The sequence below is a fragment of the Aedes albopictus genome, chromosome 1, assembly GCF_035046485.1.
Source record: "Aedes albopictus strain Foshan chromosome 1, AalbF5, whole genome shotgun sequence".
NCBI lineage: Eukaryota > Metazoa > Arthropoda > Insecta > Diptera > Culicidae > Aedes > Aedes albopictus.
Window position 1 is genome coordinate 289,328,171 of NC_085136.1, and position 18,562 is coordinate 289,346,732.

Sequence of the window (18,562 nt, forward strand, 5' to 3'; positions counted from 1 at the left end):
GAAGGGATTCCTGAAGAAATCCAAGCTTGAACTTCATAAATAATCCCTGGTGGAATTACCCTGAAAAACCCTTACTAAAATATCCTGCTGAATACCCGTGAGCTTACCACATCGGCTACATGGGTTCTTTCATTAACATATTCATGCTAAATGCACGAAATATTTTCATTACAACTGTTCCAGCAGCAATGTCAGCTACTAAACGCACCCGCCCTGTCAGGACGACTATTTGTTTATGCCGTGCTTTATTGTTCTCTTTTCCCAAAGCAAACTTACCAATCATCAGCAGCTAAGCAGCGCGGTGTTTAGCCGGAGAATTGTTTTTACTTCTCTTCTGCTGTGCTACAGGGAGAGTAAAGAGAATTGTTGTTTCATGGTTGCCAATGATTAGGAAAAAGGCACAACAAAGCTCATGCTTGTTATGCATGATTACCCAATAGTTCATCGTGACTAATTGCATACTGATTTATTATGCATTTTCATTGCAAGTGTCATCTCCTACTTCTACTTCTTCTCGTCTTATTTGAAAATACCGCTTGGGCCTACTTCTCAGCTTAGTATTTTATTAGCACTTCCACAATTATTTACTAAAAGATGTTTGTGCTGAATGGTCATGTTTGCCTTGTACGTCGTAGGGCATGCACGAAGATGCAAGATCTATGACCATGATAGTGAAGGAAATTTCTTTTACGAAAGTTTATGGCATGATTGGGAATTGAGCCCAGACACTCTAAGCATGAATAATCACGCTGTTCGTTAACTTTATTTCTCTTCTGCATGAGTGCATATATAGTGAATATGTTATACGAAGTATATTTCAGATGCTTAGATTACTACAAAATACTAAAATATAAATGTTATATAAACAAACACTTTATCAGTGAGAACAAAATAAAAGCTAAAATTATGGTACTGCATCGTGTAGCACTTCGATATTGACAAATGAACTCATTTCATAATAATTCTGGCCACCCTGCCGGCCTCGACCAGGCGGGAGAAATTGTCTCTCTGAGTGAGCTGAAACGTGCTTTTTCAACGGCAACACGTGGTAATTTCAAATTTTTAACGGACGAGCTTGACCTCAGACCTTAACATCTCGGCTATATGGGTCAACCACGGCTTTAAAATTGCTTTAAAAAAGACAATTACACCGTCTTCGACCTTGCGGCCTCTACAGACTGAACAATACTAACATTTGACAACGGACAACACATATAACACCCAGTGGCCCAGTGGGGAATTTTTCGTCCGACGAAAAGTTTTCCCCGACTGGAGCGGGAATCGAACCCACACTCCGAGGCTTACGAGACACCTAAACGACTGACGCCGCTAACCGCTCGGCCACGAAGCCCACATGCTCACATATTCACATGCTTATTAGATTAGCTGTGTAATGTAATGCTAGAGTGTAGAGATCCGCGGAGAGAGAGAGCACAAGCACCTTGTCTGAATTCCGATAGTCTGGATACACCGCACAGCATCAACATCCGAACCGCTGGCGCTGCTACAGCCACCAACCGTCGTCCTTGTCGTCGTCGTCGACGTCGTCGTAAACCGTAAAAGCAAAAGGAATCGCAACACAGAAGTAGGGCGACGACGACGGATCAAACCAGAAAACACGTCCTGCTGTTATCAATGTATGCGGAGGGCGTCACCACACACGTCTATTCTGCTACTTGGAGCTTTCGAATAGAGTTTCAAACACTTTTAGACGGGAATTTCTAAAATTTCAAGCCAAAAACTTCGAAGTAGATATTGTAATCCAGAACATGAAGGTGATCTTCCACGATTGAACTTGTTTCTATAGAATACGACAGTCAGTTCAAGTCACAAAACGTCAAATGTTTTACGACAACGTACCGTACTTAGAATTATGTAAAAGTCGCTTCCACTGTATCACTCAAAACCATTTTACTGTATAACACTTGATCGTCCCATAAATGGATAAATTGCGCGTAGAAAATTGGATTTCTTAGAAAACTGATTATCAAAATTTCCACTAGAAAAGCTAGAAAACAAAGACCACAGTTCGTCAGCAAAGTGTCCACATCGCACCGAACATTTTCGCAACACTACACCCGACGAATGCTAGGGACTCCCCGATGATGCTACCAATCCAACAACCTAATTGTGACAATGTCGATGTGTTGTGGCACGGCACAGTTTACTCCCCAATCCGGAGCGAAGACTGTCGTCGTCGGAGCGGACTTGAGATGTTCAGCATTAACTAGGATATCGCACGTTCCCGCGACCGAACGAACGTTGCTCACTCACAACACAACACGAGCTTCACGCGTGCAACGAGAGTTTTTGGGAGAGTCGCGTTGTTGTCGCCGAGTCGTCTGCTGCTACACTAACCATCCGGTGAATGGTGGTCGGTCAGGCTTCTCGCGAGATGACGACAACAGGGCGGGTGGGCTGGAGACTCAACCTTGTTATGCTTTTGGGAGTAAATCTCCAACTGATTGGATTCTTACTCCAGGTGTTCCCCAGTGAAGGGAATGCATCTGCTAGCGGAACAGTTGCAGCTGCAGTTGCAGTTGGACTTCTTGTTCATTCCAAATTTATCCATATTACTTGGTTTTAGAGCCTAAAGCTCCATTAAACAACCGCCATCTTGAATTTTGAGCAGTCATCTATGATTTTAGATAACGATCTCGGATATTCTGGTCGCCATTTTTGACATCTTCCTCATACCAAATATACCAATATTGCACGGTTTTATAACGTAAAACTCCATTTAATCTCTGCTATCTTGAATTTTCAGACGCCATCTTGGATTTTTGATCGCCACCTTGGATATTCTGGCCACCTTTTTGGAGTCCGGATATCTTCCCCACTTCGACGAGCACCTGAATGGCGAAGAGAATGTAGGCACGGAGGACCAAGGCAGCGGAGGAAATGACTATGTTGGTGCAGCAGAGGACGGGAACGAACCAACTCCCACGCTGAGGGAAGTTAAGGATGCCATCCACCAGCTCAAAAACAACAAAGCGGCTGGTAAGGACGGTATAGCAGCAGAACTCATCAAGATGGGCCCGGAAAAGTTGGCCACCTGTCTGCACCAGTTAGTAGTCAAGATCTGGGAAACCGAACAGCTACCGGAGGAGTGGAAGGAAGGGATAATCTGTCCCATCCACAAGAAAGGCGACAAGTTAATGTGTGAGAACTTTCGAGCGATCACCGTTTTGAATGCCGCCTACAAAGTGCTATCCCAGATCATCTTCCGTCGTCTTTCACCTAAAGTAAATGAGTTCGTGGGAAGTTACCAAGCCGGTTTCATCGACGGCCGGTCGACAACGGACCAGATCTTCACCGTACGGCAAATCCTCCAGAAATGCCGTGAATACCAGGTCCCAACGCACCACCTGTTCATCGACTTCAAAGCGGCATACGACAGTATCGACCGCACAGAGCTATGGAAAATTATGGACGAGAACAGCTTTCCCGGGAAGCTGACTAGACTGATAAGAGCAACGATGGACGGTGTGCAGAACAGCGTAAGGATTTCGGGTGAGCTATCCAGTTCATTTGAATCTCGACGGGGACTACGACAAGGTGATGGACTTTCCTGCCTACTATTCAACATCGCCCTGGAAGGTGTTATGCGACGAGCCGGGCTCAACAGCCGGGGTACGATCTTCACGAAATCCAGCCAATTTGTCTGTTTTGCGGATGACATGGATATTATTGCCAGAACATTTGGAACGGTGGCAGAACTGTACACCCGCCTGAAACGTGAAGCAGCAAAGGTCGGACTGGTGGTGAATGCGGCTAAGACAAAGTACATGCTGGTAGGTGGGACTGAGCGAGACAGGACAAGCCTTGGCAGCAATGTTACGATAGACGGGGATACTTTCGAGGTGGTAGAAGAATTCGTCTACCTCGGTTCCTTGCTAACGGCTGACAATAACGTGAGCCGTGAAATACGAAGGCGCATCATCAGTGGAAGTCGTGCCTACTATGGGCTCCAGAAGAAACTGCGGTCAAAAACGATTCACCCCCGCACCAAATGTACCATGTACAAGACGTTAATAAGACCGGTGGTTCTCTACGGACACGAGACATGGACGATGCTCGAGGAGGACCTGCAAGCACTCGGAGTTTTCGAGCGACGGGTGCTAAGGACGATTTTCGGCGGTGTGCAGGAGAACGGTGTGTGGCGGAGAAGAATGAACCACGAGCTCGCTGCACTTTACGGCGAACCCAGCATCCAGAAGGTGGCCAAAGCCGGAAGGATACGGTGGGCAGGGCATGTTGCAAGAATGCCGGACAACAACCCTGCAAAGCTGGTGTTTGCAACTGATCCGGTTGGCACAAGAAGGCGTGGAGCGCAGAGAGCACGATGGGCGGACCAGGTGGAGCGTGATCTGGCGAGTGTTGGGCGTGACCGAGGATGGAGAGCTGCAGCTGCAAATCGAGTATTATGGCGGCAAATTGTTGATTCAGTATTATCATGAATTTGATGTGAACTAAATAAATGAATGAAATGAAATATCTTCCCCACACCAAATATACCCATATTGCATGGTTTTAGAGCTTAAACTTAACTAAACAGCCGTCATCTTGAACTTTGATCCGCCATCTTGGATTTTAGATCGCCATCTTGGATATTAATGCACCATCTTGAATTTTGAGGCAACATCGTGGAATTTCTGATCTCTAGCGTTGATTTCCGCACGAAATTCGTCAATCATGCAAATGGTTAAACAAAAATCGGCGCAGTTTGATGTGATGGGGCATGGTTCAGTTTTATATTCGGTCAGTTCTACTGGTGCTGGTCCGGATCACTGAAATGGCCATAACTGCGGAACGCCTTGACCGATCCGGATCATTTTAAATAGCAAACAATGCGATGAAATTCAGGTTCGATTCAAGCTATAATCCCAAAACTCGGGTAATAGAAAGTACCTTAAAAGTGGGTGACCTTTTTTGTACACAGACATACAAACACACACATATACGCACACACACACACACTCACACACATACAGACAGCATCTCAATTCGTCGAACTTATTTGATTGGTATATTTGACTTGACCCTCCGATCCTTCTAAGGAAAATTCATTTTTATTAGTGAATCAGTACAACTTGGTGTACGAGAATTAGGCAAAAACCTGCTTTAATAATTGTTCTAAGCAGTGCTGAAAAATTCATTTCGTCATATCTAGATTCAATCACCTACAGCTCATTTTAGAAGCTGAACCTGAGAATATGATATATGAAAAACTTGTGCGGGTAGACCAGTTCTGTAAGAAAGTCACGGAAAACCCGCATTTTTCGAATATTTAAGTTAAATTTCACGTACTACTTTCGAAAAATGCCAATGATATTCACGGTGAATATCATTTGGCATTTTTCAAAAGTACTCCGTGACATTTACCTTAAATATTTGAAAAATAGCGGTTTTCCGTGACTTTCTTGCAGAACTGGTCAAGCCGCACAAGTTTTTCATACAGCATATTCTCAGGTTCAGCTTCTAAAATGAGCTGTAGGTGTTTGAATTTAGATACGACGAAATGAAATTTTCAGCACTGTTTCTAAGGCTATCTGCAGAAATCATTTAGTGATTACTTCAACAAATTATCGAAGGGTTTATTTGAAAACTATACAAGACTATCGTCGGAAATTCATCAAAAAAATCTTGAGAAATTTCTTCAGAAATTCCTCCAGCGATTGCTTCAGAAAGTTTTCTGGAAACTTAAAAAAAAATCTTCCAAAAAAAAGACCAAAAATTTCACTTAGAAATCCTTTAGAAATTCTTTCATTAACTCTTTAGTGTCGTTAAGAATTTTCTTCGATATTATTCTTAAGATTTCCTCCTAAATTTATTCAAGAATTTTTTAAAAAACCTCCTCTGAACTCCTGCCGAATTTCTCCACGGATTCCTTTGGAAAATCGTCCATGATTCTATTTTTTCAGAAAGTCTTCCATGGATTACTTAAGAATTTCCTGTAGAAACTTCCTTTTGAATTTTCATTAGAAATCTTCCAGAAATTTCCCGATAATTCCTCTACGAAAGCTTCCGTGGGTTTCATTAAAAGTTATCTCGTAGATTTTTTTTTCAGGAATCCATACGAGTATTCATTCAGGAAGTCATCGACAAACTCCATTAGAAATGCTTTCAGCGATTCTTAATGAAAATCAAAGGTTCCTCCAGAAATTTCTCCACAGATTTCTTCAGAAAATGTAGCACAGTCACCTTCAGAAGTTCTTTCAGGGATTTTTTTTTATAAATTCCCCTGGAGATTCCTTTAACTTATTCAGGCATTTCTTCAGGAATTCCACTAAAATTTTGTTCAGGAATTGCGCTTAGGATTGTATTGGAAATTCTCGCATGAATATGCCCAGCCCAGGAATTTTCCAGTGATTTGTGCATTATAACTGCCAAAAATATTTCCTAGAAACTTCTACGAGAATTCCTTTTGAAACATTTCAAGATTTTTTTGTTCTTTATATCCGTTTATCTATGCGTTTCCAGGACATTATTTTTCACAGAGGTTTGTTCACAGATTTCTCCAAGAATCATAGTAAAGGATTTCTCCTGAATTTTTTTATCAATTCCTTATTTTTTTTTCTGGAAACTTTATCAAGAGTTTCGAGAGAAGTTTTTCCAGATATTTCTCCAGGAAGTTCTTCAGGAATTCCTCTTGGGATTTTTTTTAATATTCCTCCAGAGATTGATTCCAAAATACTTCCTAAGATTTCTACAAGTATTTTAATGCAGATCTCCAGAGATTGCTTCATAATTTTAGGAATTTCTTCTAGAATTTCAACTAGGGATTTTTTAAAATGTTCTTTCGTGGATTTTTTTAGAAATTTCTCTACAAATCCTACAAGGATAGCTTCGGAAATTCTTCTAATATTTTTTTGAGGAACACCTTCAGTGTTTCTGACAGAAGCTCCTACAAGGATTTTTTTTTAGAAATCCCTGAAGAATTCGTTTAGATATTCCTGCAAACATTTTTCCGATTTTTTTCCAGGACTTATTAATTTAGTGTTCTGAAGATTTTTAAGCCATTCTTGAAGTAATTTCCGGATTTTTTCCAGGCCTTATTAAATAATTGTTCTGAAGATTTTTTAAGCCATTCCTGAAGTAATTTCCAAGAAGCTTCTGAAGAATTGTCTCAAGAAATCTCTTGAAAAACTTCTGAAAATGTCTTTAAAAACTTCTAGTGAATTTTTTGATATTTTTGAGGATTTCCTGGATTTGCTGAAGCAATTTCTGAAATTACTTCTGCAGATATATCTCGATGAATACCTAGGATAATACCTAGGAGCAGGGATGCCATATGTACAGATTTATCTGTATTATTCAGAATTTTGAGCATCCGTATAGATTTCGTTTTATATGAAATACAGATTTTCAAGCAACAAGTTCCTTTTTTTAATGAGATACAGATTTTTCTTCAAAATTTTGTATGGGATACAGATTTTTTGGAAATAGTGATAAAGCTTTTTCAAAAGATCATCTGGCATCCCTGCTTAGAAGTGTGCCTGAAGAAACACCTTAAGATACCCCATTATGGCAGTTATACGCATCATTGTCCCTTGTTGTATGGCATTCCCATACAACATGGGTCAGATATGGGTCTCCAGTTAGCCTAGTGGTTAAGGTGAAGATATGACGAAGCCACACCTCGAATTTTCAAGAGCACAAATCTGAAAAACCGAGTGTTGGTTTTCGCTGGAAAGTTGATCGTAACCAGCGGGTAACCAATCGATCAACTATTCAGCGCAAACCGACATTCGGTTCATCAGATTTGTGATCTTGAAAATTAGAGGTGTGGCTTCGTTATATTTTCACCTTTTAAGGCTATGGATCGCCAATCCGGAGACGGTGGGCTCGATTCCCGTTCCGGTCGGGAAAATTTTCTCGGCTTGTAACTGTCCTTCAAACCTCACTTTACTCGAGCAATGCAATTCCCGGCTAGAAACTACTCTCAGGGCAAACTCAGGGTTAGAACGATAAATGGGCACTTACCTTTTTCTAAATAGACCTCACAATATATTCTCATATGAATAAAACAGTTTCATACGAAGTTTGAGTTCATTATTTGTTGATATTTTTAGCAAATTCCAATCATAAAAGAAAACATGCATGGGTTACACAAAATTACAATATCGTTGGCTAGCATGGTGCGGCCGTCGGTCGGGTGGGCGCCTTGTTGAGCAGAAGTTGCGGACTGACTGAGGCTTCGGTCAGACAGCGATGACGAAAAGGGGTTCTCACATACCTTGATGAGCGACTCGCCGGTCGCTGGTGGTGGTGGTAAGGGTCCTCGGGCTTGAGCGCCGGTCAACTACCGGACAGGGCGTGCGTGGGCGGGTGGTGGAGGAGAGTGGGGTCGGCTTCCTTCGTGGTGGTGGACGTGGTCGGGGAATAGTTTGTCGTGGTGGTGGATTCGTTCTTGGTGTCTTCCTGGTGTACGTAATCTTCATCGATCGTGATGACGTGATCGACAAGGTATCGTCATCCACATCGGATGATCGATCGACGAGAAGCGGGATCGTTTGGTGACGTACGATCGAAGCGAACTTGAGCGGACACTAGATTCTTTACAGGGTGCACTGACTAGAGTGGGGTCTATGAGAGGAAGTCCCTATTCTCACTTTGATTCGGGCATGCGACTAGCTATAGGACCTCTAGCGAGGCGACACCTGGTGGACCGGTCCTAATAGCCGCGCTTTTTGTCCAATGGACACACTATAGGGCAAACTTCCAGACCTTCAACACTCTCACAAAAATCCAGACTTTCACTGCACTCCCGAAACTCGCCCGAATGTAACGTTTTTTGGTTAATCGAAACCGCACTCAAGTTTAACCGCGTTCCCGTCACACTAGTGTCGTATTTGGTAAAAGAGGCCGAACCACCTGGCTCCACCTTCTTATATATCCCTGGCTCTCCTTATATCCACCGGAACTCTCACTCTCTGGTCCAGAACGCACAGAATCGCCCAAAAAACGCACTCCACGTTCCAATGCATCCATCTACCCGTGGACGCCAAGTTTCGTTGGTATGCAAAAGCTCCTCATACGAATTCAGCAATGAAGTTTGTATTGACGGTTATTAATTCTACCCTAGCTTTTTTATTATTTTTGAGAGTGATGCTGGCGCTTTGGATTAGTGAAATTGCTAGCTAAATTTGAGCAGAAACTAAAAGTTTATTTTACATGGGGCATACAACGCCCTCTTTAATGGCAACCTTTTAATTTTTGCTGTGTAGGTTAGTTAATTCAATTCAATTATACAATTCAATTTTTGTTATAGTTTGCCCGTACAGTTTAATTCAATTACATTTAATTTTGATCACTCTCACTTCCATGACCGATTTTCTAGCCAGAAATAGGCTAAGCACCCTAAACCAGATGGCGGGCTACAACTCTAGTCCCTGGCTCTGGTTGCTCAGCCTGATTGCGACAACACTCGCTGACGCTAGATAATCGACCATGGGACTCCATCGAGAAAAGGGTTGTAAAAAGGAAATGAAAAAAAAAACAAAACAATTTCTTTTTATTTTTTTTTTAGTTTGGGCCTAGTTAGAAAAATTGGAACCCGTTGGTTACAGGCTCCCTGGGCATAGTTTATCATTGTACTTGCTTTACAATATACAAATTCATGCAATGGCAGGCAAAGAAAGCCCTTCAATTAATAACTGTGGAAGTGCTCAAAGAACACTGAGTTGAAGCGAGGCAGGTCAAGTCCCAGTGGGGACGTAGAGCCGTAAAGAAGAAGAAGATGATGGGTCAGATATGCGTCGAACGGCAGCTTAATTCGCAGAAAATAATCAAGGTAAAATTTCTGGAGGAAGAACTAAGCAAATAATTCTTTAAAAAATGAGATTTTTTTGGAGATTCTTGGAAAAATCCGTGGAGGAATTTCTGAAATATTCCCTTGGAAACGTTTCGCAGAACGTCTCGAAAACGTCAGAAATCGCAGACTATGGTGCTGATAGAATTTCTGGAAAAATCCGTCTATATATTTTAGGGAGAACCCTGGACGGTTTTCTGAATGTATTCTTGGAGGATCTCCTGGAGGTATCAGAAAAATTTGTTATAATATTTTTAATTGATTGATTGATTGATTTGTCTTTATTAACCCTAAAAGGGATACCTTCATGGCCTCAGTTTCGTCACCTCGCTGAGTGTGTTCCATCAAAGACGAGCTCTGAAAGGCGCCTGTGGTCCAATGGACCCCAGGTATCCCTTTTAGGGTTAAAGAGACTTTCAGCCCTTGGCTGAAAATGAATAAATAAATAATCTCGAAGAATTGGAGAACCCCTTGCAGGTATCCATATAAAAATTACTTAGAAATTTCCTTGAAAAATGATAAGGAATAGATTCTGGAGTATTTTTTTGAATAGTTGAGAGAATTTTTGAAAAAAAAACCTTAAGAATTCCTGAATGAAGATCTCAATAAATCCTAAGAAGGCCTGAAGGAACGATTGGAGAAACCCGCCCAGGATGAATCTTTTGCGAATTTTCTAGAGGAATTTCCAAATAAATGCCCTAGAAAATCACTGAATAAATGGGGTGATACCTGAAGGAACCTCTGGATATATGCATAAAAAATCTGAAAATGTTTCCGAAAAAAAACTTCGATTTCGAAAGGAAACCCCTCTAGAAACTTCAGGAATAATCTCCTAATCTGGACCAATGCTTCCTGGAATTTCATCTATTGAAGAAACTTTTGGAGAATTCTTGGAGAAACATGTCGAAAAATTCCAAGGGAATTTCTTGAGAAATAGCTAGAAGAATCATCAGATTAATTCCAAACAAAAAATTGTGGAAATAAATCTGACCACATTTCTCGAAGAACTTATAAATATTTGAGAAAATACAAGCCAGAACTTATGTAGCAATCCTTGAAATAATTTCCTGCAGAATCCTTTAAGGTATCCCAAGAAGAATTTTGGAGGAATCTAATAATTTCTGAGGAAACCGGTGGAAGAGTTGAAAGATGAATCTATAGGGAAATTTCTTGAGAAAGCCTTGAGGAAGTTCCAAAAAAGCCTGTGGGAATTTCTGGATCAATCTATGAAGGAATCCTTGGAGAAAATTTCAAATAAATCCATGAAGAGGGATAGAATTAATATAGAATAGATTTTAAAAGGAATTTTCAGAAGAATTCTTGCTAAATTCATTCCAAAAAAAATTTGCTCGAGGCTTTTTTTCGTAAATATTCCAGAAAAGTTTTGATTAATCTCGAAAGAGTTTCCTGCAAATGTTAAGAAGAATTTTTGCTAAATTCGTAAGAGGAATCCCTTCCGCGATAATTATAGAAACATTTCATGAAATAATAATGCATGTAGGGGTTTCCCTGGAATAATTTTCAACTGTGCAATAGTGAAGTTATTTCCTTGAGAACCTTGAATAATAAGCAGTTACACAAATTGCCCATTTTACTGATATTTTAATAGATTTGCTGGTATGTCCGAAACATACTGGAAAAACTTGTAATTAGTAGGCTTCAGCTTCGAACTTCAAACTTCAGCTTAGATGCCGAAAGAGAGATGTGTTTGTGAAATAGGAGTGTGCACGGTGTGGCTTCGGAGTCAGTTTGGCTTTCTTTTCCGCAGAATCATTACTTGTTCTGTGGCTTAGTTGGTAAAAGCGCCGATCTAGCGAATACGGAGTCGTGGGTTCGAATACCACCAGAACGCGATTTTTTTTCATAAATTTCATTTCTCAATTTGTCAGCAACATTTCGTGGCTTTAAATTACAAGTTTGTTTTAGTAATAAGCTCTGATTGTACCATGACAGCGCAGGCTGAGGGCAACGGGTTCGATTCCCAGTTAGTCCATGAACTTCTGGTTTCCTTGACATCCTTGGGAATAGAGTATCTTCGTGTCCGCCACACGATATACACAGGCGAAATGTGTCATTGGCATAGGAAGCTCTCAGTAATTACTGTGGCAGCGCTCATGAAACACTTTTTGAGCTGAGATGCAGACATTGTCGCAGTTGGAACGTAACGCTAAGAAGTAGAAGAAGAAGAAAAAAAAAATGAAAAATCTTTTATCGTTTGTGATACACACAAACGAAATTTAGGACAGAACAGTTGGGAATCTCTGTTCTGGATAAACTAACCGTTCAGACAGCGAAATGGGATGGTTTCAATACACACATACCGTCTGTAACTATTCTGAGGAGAAAGAGAAAACTTGGTTCTCTGAGACGACCGACGACGGCGTCACATGCGGGTGGTGGCATAGATTGAGTTGAAATAAGCGAATTGCTGTCTAGTGTTCTGGCAAAGGTCGTTCTTGTGTCTGACTAAACTGGAGAATGAAAGGAAGTTGATATGTTTTTTTTTCTGTTTGTGAATGTAGCAAGTAGGTAGCTATTAGGTTCCTGTTTGACAGTGAAGATAATGATGATGCTGGCTGGTGGAGGGTGATGTTTGTCATCGAATGAGGTGGGATACTCTCACACGCGCATCATTGCGAAGCGGAGATGTTCCAAAGAGGGGCCGAGAGTAGGTCAAGGCAGAGCAATAGCTTACTCTATGGTTTATCAGTGATTGCTTGAATAACATTTCAGAAGAACCTAAATTATTGAAAAAAACAATTTATGAGTTTTTAGCATGTTTCGGATTCTAAAATTTGCAATTTTTCTTTGTTGAGCAACATTAGACGATCAATCAATCCAAATCAAGTTCAGTAGTTCAGAAGTATCACGGAAAAGAGCCCAACAAACGTCTTGCTAAATAATAATGGGATCAATCAGAAAATCCGGTCAAAGAAACTATACGGTTGATCCTTTTCTGATTTCTGGATGGTTGTACGCTCTGAAGTTATATTTTCTTGTCCTATTTGGTGCAAAAACCGCTAGAAGCCATAGATCCACCTTCACCCTGTCATCAAATAACAGAACAAAGTATGTCCATTATACGATAAAACATGATACCTGCAACACTGTATCGTGTAGATTTCTACGAGTATCGAGCTTTCTGTTTACTTGCTACTTGATTAAAGGATGGCTCGCATTGATAACGCAGACTCCACGTTCCACACATTCTCATCAAACAACAGTCAGTGTGAGAGAATCACCATCGAAGTCTTAAGAGGAAGTCTCTCGTTCTGACACCTTCCGAGACCTTTCCACTACACAGACAGAAGTAAGTAACAACAATAACAACAACTATAAGCAATAAATAATTGCAAAAATACGTGTGTATTCTCGCACGTGGTGCTTGCACGGTAAGTGACAGTGGAATAGGATAATTTGCTTTTCTGATAGATAAGTTTATTGGTTGTTAATGTGTAACAAACTTATTCATTGTTTCCAATCTGTATAATGGAGACGCATGGTCTGTAAAAGAAAAAATATCTTTTGAATGTTTTTCTTCTATTACTGCTGTTCTGCGTTTATTGGTCCCATGGTGATCCCCATACAACATGGTTTCCTCTATAAACATTTTTTTATACTAATTATAATCTACGATTTAAACGGCTACGCAGTCTTGTAATTTGGGAAAACGAGGTTTATTACACTAGTTTACAGCATTTTTGAACTCGGTAAGCTGATGATCATTTTTGGTGTAGAATCATGCCCTAAGTTCGAAAACGCGAAAGAAAAAAATTACAGTAGAGCGGAAATTTTTTCGACTTTCCATACAAGGTTGATGATTTGAAATCGATTTTTGTTCTATTTTTAAGCAAAGTCGCTCACTTCAAACATGTGATTCTCCGTAATCAATGCTTCGATTGAGCTGAAATTTTTACTGTAACTCGCCTACATATGATCTGTCAACTAAACGTCGAGAACGAATTTTTAAGTTGGTTTTTTCTTATTGAAAAAAATACATTTCTTCAAAAAATTTTGGGAATTTGGCTAAAATTTAAGAAGATCGTCCCTAAAGCTCGCCAATATCTTGAGTTTCATCAATCTGACGCAAAACCTGTATTCAGATGATCTCATGGTATTGTATTCAGCTTTCAATTGATGAAAAAAGATTTAAAATTGGTTGAACAAAACGCAATATATTTGAATTTTAGTAAATTACATATTTTGAAAAGTTGTAAAACTCGATATTGAGCTAAAACTCAAAAACTGTTCTACTTAAAAATTTTTGAAGGTCGGTTTCGAAATCAGCACTAAATTGTGCTTCAAATATTTTGGTCGTTGACAGAAGTTCACGACTTTCGTTTTATTTTGTAAACTTGTGTTATTTGCCCGACGTTTCGACACTGGGGTTTTGTGTCATCTTCAGGGGTAAAACGACACAAAACCCCAGTGTCGAAACGTCGGGCAAATAATAAACCTCGTTTTCCCAAATTACAAGACTGCGTAGCCGTTTAAATCGTAGATTAAAACCCTCAGTCGATCCTCCAGAAGACTAATTATAATATCCAACATTTTTGCTTGATACGGCAAAATTGTGTTATATCTCCAAAATGTCCATGACTGTGGTATTTTCGAAATAAAAAACGATTATTTTTTCATGGAAAAATTTTCAAAACGTATGAAAATAAACAATTTATCCACTTTTAACTCCATCAGTTTCTCTCTCCTCTTTTGGGCGTAACCTTTTGCATGTGTTCATCGTCTGGCAGCTGTGAAAATGCTCTATGTCATAAAAATTCAATTTCCATTTCGTAAAGTCACCATCAGCAGCATCGAGTTGAATACCCACGCCTCTATAACTTAGGTTACAGGGCCCTGATCTACAAGGGATAGACAAAATGATCGGGACAGGCAAAAATTTCCCTTCTCAAAAAAATTTCAAATAGCTGTAACATTTCGAAAAGTGCATCAAATATTCTCAAATTTTTACTGTAAGTTCATCAACTATTTGTGTATCAGTGGACAAAATTTGGAAAAGATCGAACTATTCTGCACGAAGTTATAAAGATTCTAAAAAAAGGTAGAATTAACCGATAGCAAACTTTGAGCTGTTATATCTCCGGATTCAATGAACCGAATGCAATGAAATTTTGACCATTTATGACTTACATAATGAGCTTTGGAAAACTTTTGACATAATACAAAATTTTTAACACGGAAGAAAATTATAACGATTAGATTATTTTTCTAATAAAACACCAAATTTTCTTAAATTTCAACATCGTTTCAAAATTCAAGATGTTAATTACAGTTCATTTAAATTCCCTCCAATTGTCTTGAATACAGATATGTTTTGAAAGAAAATAACAACATAGGCGGCAATTCATTGAAAAAGTTATGTGATGCATATTAAAAATAGACCAATTTACTAAAAAGTCATAAAATTAATGAAATCGTTATTACTTTTTCTGTTGTTAATAATTACAAGTTTAGTCAAACGTTTTTCAGTGCTCATTATATTAGTCATAAATGGACAAAATTTCATTGCATTCGGTTCATTGAATCCGGAGATATAACAGCTCAAAGTTGGCTATCCGATAAGGTACCCCGGGGCAAGTGAGAATCCGGGGCAAGTGGGACCTACGGCTATAATTTTATCTATTTTTTATTTTTAAGGCAAACATTCTTCATGGAAAACATAGGTATCACACCAACGGATACTTTGAATTCAAATTTTTATATTGTTCTCACCATAAAGAGACCATACATGTAATTGTTGTTCATATGAAATTCTCAATTCACTTAGTAAGATTAACGCACTCTACTATATTCGTCGTTTAAAAATAGAATATCAAATAAAGTTAAACTTTTTCGGTTTCATGATAATGTATAGAGTGCTTGCAAATTATTTTAAGCGAAAAGGTGTAATTTTTTTTTTTTTTTTTTTTTTTTTTTTTTTTTATACCCTCCGCTGACCCCCACACCAAAAAGCTCGCGTGGAGCTTCCTGGTTGTGGACACACCTAACAAAGTACAAACAAAAAAAAAAACGCGGATACTAAAAAACTAAGAATTAAAAAACTAATGTGAAATCCCAGTGGAGCATTTGCTCCTTTGAAGGGATTCACGAATAAAATCAATAATAAATCTTAAATTAAATTACATTGTGATTACGATTGTGGCTTAAGAATGAACTAAATTTAAAATATACTAAAATGCAGGAGAAAAAAACTGACAGAAGCCAGACAAAAACCTACATTCACAAAAAATGTTGACACGCTTAAAGAATAAATTCATTTACATTCCTCCGTATGTGATGCTTCAGCTTGCTTTTGAAAATGATCGAATTTGATATTTCTTTTAATTCATTGGGAAGTGCATTAAACTTTAATGGTCCGTAATTGGTGATACGCGTTAGGCCTAAATTTGTACTTGCACTACTCCTCATAAGTTCATTGGCATGCCTAGTGTTATGTAAATTTACTCTAGCAGAAAAAACAAGATTATGATGGAATTTCCTATTATTCAATGTATTATGTACAAATGTGATTGTTTGAATGTCACGCAAGGCTAATATGGGCATAACTTTGTGGTTTGAATAATTATACAGTGCAATAGTTGGGAATAAATGTGGCAAATTGAAAATTAATTTTAAACACCTATTTTGCAAGGATTGAAGTTTTTTAGTTTGGATTTAGCAGCATGACCCCATGCTACTATTAGATATTGGAGCACAGAATGGATACAGGCAAAGTAAAAACGTAGCAATGCTTCATTTGGTACAAAAGAGCGAACCCTCTTCATTAGTCCACACAAAGATGACACTTTATTCGATACTTGTTGTATATGATTATTCCAAGATAGACAAGAGTCTAAGTGAAGACCCAAGTATTTGAAAGACGAGACTTTTTCTATACGCAGATTTCCTACACAAGGATCGGGATAACTAAAGATTTTTTTTCGTGGTGAATGGAAGACCATGTATTTTGTTTTAGACAAGTTCAAGGAGAGAAGATTGCCATTGAAATAATTCGTCAGACTCGCAAGGTCTGACTCAATGTCTTGTACAATAGACTGAATATTGAGGTGTGGATAAAACAAAGCCGTATCATCAGCAAAGAGCCTTGGCACCCCGCGCAGCTTTAAGTTACTTAAATCGTTAATAAATATTAAGAACAATAAAAGACCGATGTTGCTTCCTTGAGGCACTCCAATGCTCATGTGTTGTAGACTACTGCGGCAGTCATTTATCGCTACAAATTGTTTGCGATCCGAAAGATAACTCCTTATTAAATCATTTGCAATTCCTCTCACCCCGTACCTGTCCAATTTTTATCAATAAAATTTCGTGATTTATGGTATCAAACGCTTTTTTCAGGTCTATAAATAATCCACCAACTATGTTTTTCTTATCTATTTCAAAAATCAAATCATCAATAAGTTCAGTTATAGCATTGCCAGTTCCACAACCTTCTCGAAAACCATACTGATACCTATACAAGACGTTATTAGCACATAAGAAGTTTACAAGACGTACGGTTAACAGTTTCTCAAATATTTTATTGATTACGGAAAGAGTCGATATCGGTCTGTAATTATTTTCATTTATTACCTTTAGTTAACTGCTCCCACTTGGCCGACTGCATTTCAGCATATGGGGCAAGTGAGACCTATGAGAGTAAACAAACACAATTTCATAGTTTGATCTCGCTATCTTCAGCCTAAGTCAAAATTCACACAAAAGTGAAGTTAAAATCGGTGCCTTAAGTAATCAATCGTTGAATTATACTTAAATACTTCTATTCTGATGATGAAGCTACATATTGTTTAAAATGGTAAAGTCTTGGGTAGAACATATTTTTTCTCGAAACCATCTATTTTTCATATTCTTATCTAAGCAAATTATATGTTTTTTTTTTCATTTTTCATTGCAAAATGAGTTTTTCTGAGTGTTAAGTGCCATAAAGTATGAAAAAATTGGAAATCGACTTATTCAAAGTTCACGATTTAAAAATCTTTATTTAATGATCTGAAAATTATGTTAGGGAAAACAGCATCTGTAAATCTTTAAAAATCATTTGGCGAGGTTCATCAACTACGTAATATTAAAAGCAAGTTTGGAAATCTTCCGGCATTTAATTTTATGGCACTTTTTGTATAAAAAATCAAATTGTTTTGCACAAGATGATATGGTTAAATCAACTTTTTTCTCAGTGATTCGTTATTGTGTATGTTACGTAATTTATGCACGATACCACAAAACACTTTCAACATAAATCGCTAAACATAGTTATTCGAATAAGCTATTTATAATTGATGCTACCTTACATATATGCAGCACTTTTATTAAGCCATTTGTACAAAAAATCCGAATGAGTCCCACTTGCCCCGTGATACGGAGTAAATGAAGATTTGCTCCACTTTTCATTATAAGCATAATATATAGAATGTAAAAATTTTGAAACAGTTTTAATGCCCGTTATTAAGGAGAAATATACCAACAATGTCGTTTAGAACCATTGGAATTATAAAATTAATTATGTTTAGAATTTTTTGGCATGACAAAACCAAACTAGCCTTTTTTTAGGTCCCACTTGCCCCGGGGTACCTTAATTCTACCTTTTTCTGAAATGCTTGTAACTTCGTGCAGAATAGCCCGACGATCTTTTCCAAATTTTGTCCACTGATACACAATTAGTTGATCAACTCACAGTGAAAATTTGAGAACATTTGATGCACTTTTCGGAAAGTTACAGCTAATTGGACATTT

The 18,562-nt window shown here is 38.6% G+C and overlaps 1 protein-coding gene across 16 annotated transcripts in view; it reads right to left on the bottom strand.

Annotated features, from left to right (window-relative positions):
- LOC109408324 (cubilin) overlaps window positions 1-18,562 on the bottom strand; it is a 649,214-nt gene that overhangs the window by 586,530 nt on the left and 44,122 nt on the right. For 7 of the 16 annotated variants that reach the window (XM_062846956.1, XM_062846955.1, XM_062846954.1 and 4 more), the window contains exon 1: window positions 1,861-2,446. The exons of 6 other annotated variants lie outside the window; for them this stretch is intronic. The gene's annotated coding sequence lies outside the window, so the exon portion shown is untranslated. Of the gene's footprint in view, window positions 1-1,610; window positions 1,628-1,860; window positions 2,447-18,562 lie in introns of those variants that run through there. 3 more of the 16 variants (XM_062846950.1, XM_062846953.1, XM_062846952.1) reach the window with 3 other exon arrangements.